The sequence below is a fragment of the Echinops telfairi genome, unplaced genomic scaffold (assembly GCF_000313985.2).
Source record: "Echinops telfairi isolate 266 unplaced genomic scaffold, ASM31398v2 ScPeMD7_7426;HRSCAF=8464, whole genome shotgun sequence".
Classification (NCBI taxonomy): domain Eukaryota; kingdom Metazoa; phylum Chordata; class Mammalia; order Afrosoricida; family Tenrecidae; genus Echinops; species Echinops telfairi.
In genome coordinates, this window is record NW_022111326.1 from 122713 (window position 1) to 124443 (window position 1731).

Sequence of the window (1731 nt, forward strand, 5' to 3'; positions counted from 1 at the left end):
TCTCTTTGACCTTTCACTATCACTCTGCTGGTGAGTTCATTCAGGGTCATGAATGAAATGCTATCAGGATGCCGACAGTTCCCCAGTTTTTATCCCGCTCTGTTGAATGCAGCTCCCATATCCAGCAGACCACTCAGCATGTCCCCATGGATATTTCACAAGCACCTTGACTTATCCTTTCCCAAACTGAGCTGAATAAACAGCCCCAATGCATTTTTCTTAATGTGAGCCATAGCTTTGGTGTCTGGGTTCAGAGCTGTGTGGCAAAGCGACAAACAATTCAGGAATGAAAGATCAGAGAATTCATGGAGCTGTGGACCGTATGGTAGGTTGTGTAGCTGGGTCACCTTCCATCACCCCAAGGACGGGCAGAGGACCCAGATCCTCCCATTCAGCATGAATCTAGCCCTGAACACCGGGGCTCATTCAGAAAGGGGCTTGCGGTCCAAGCCAGAGCACAGACACCTTTCCAGAGGGCAGTTGACAGGGCTGCCTTCATCCTCTGGGGCTGCTCCACTGCTTCCATGGCTAAGCTGGCAAGGGGCTGCCCGGCTTCCCACACAGACAGAGAGCACTAAGGGATGGAGACAGGGTCGCAAAGGTACTGCCTGAGTCACCTGTGCCCACCCACATCCAGCTTGGTTCTAAGCCGCAGTCTCCTGGAATTCTTTCTCAAAATCAATGTTTCTCTTTCCTACTGTAACATATTTCTGTCACCTGGATCAGAAGTCCAACCCATGCAGGATATCCTCCACCTAGGGAGACTGGGGATTCTGTACTAAGTTGATTGGCTGAAAAGTGAAAGTGAAAGACCACCAGATGTGCCCTATACATCCAAACAAAACCAAGGCTCTCTCCATTCATGCTTACTTGAGACTTGGCGCTTATGCATAAAGGTAAGAAGGACACGCACCTCTAGTTTTTCTTTTTCTTCCAGAAATTTCCTCAGATCCATTTGAAATTGCTCAGACAGTATCAGGAATGGCTGCAAGTCTTCCTGAATAAGCTGCTGCCTGTAAAATATTTACGGAGCCCTGTCTGATGTTAGAACTCTATGAATGAAACAACACACTCAAACCAAACCCTCGCATGTGTACTGCCCAGGAAGATGGGTAATACCAGCAGCTTCTGTGACATATCAATGGAACAGGAGTCATTCCCTGCCGCGCAATCTAGGTCTTGCTCCCTATCGGGAAAATAGAGAAGCTCTTGTCTTGAAAAATAAGAATGTTTTGCTGCAGGGATAATTTTTTCAGAACAAATGATCTTATCTCTTTCCAAGCAGTGTATTTTTCATTTCTGTTTCCTCAGGAACATAACAGCCCTGATGGAATACTCAGATCCAATGCACTTATTATGCATATTAATTTTGGAAGTTTTATAGACAGAAATATTTCACTTCACTTTTGGTCCTCTTTGGCATCAGGAACTATACAAAAGGATGTACAACTGAAATTAGCTGAAAGGAATCAACGGTGCAGATTATACAGTTTTTAACCACAGGGCTGCTTAAAGTTAATTATCGTGAGATTAATGGTCGATGACTTTTACCTTTTACTCAATTAGTGCATTTCTAGAATGAAGAAACTAAACCTTGGTATACTCCGCTGGGTTGGAGAAGAGATAACACTTTTTGAATTCTAGGAAATACATCCAGTTATAGGAGTTTAGCGAGGCGATAACGTTAAAGGTATTATTTTCTCAGAGAACAGTCAAGCCCATTTCTCCCCT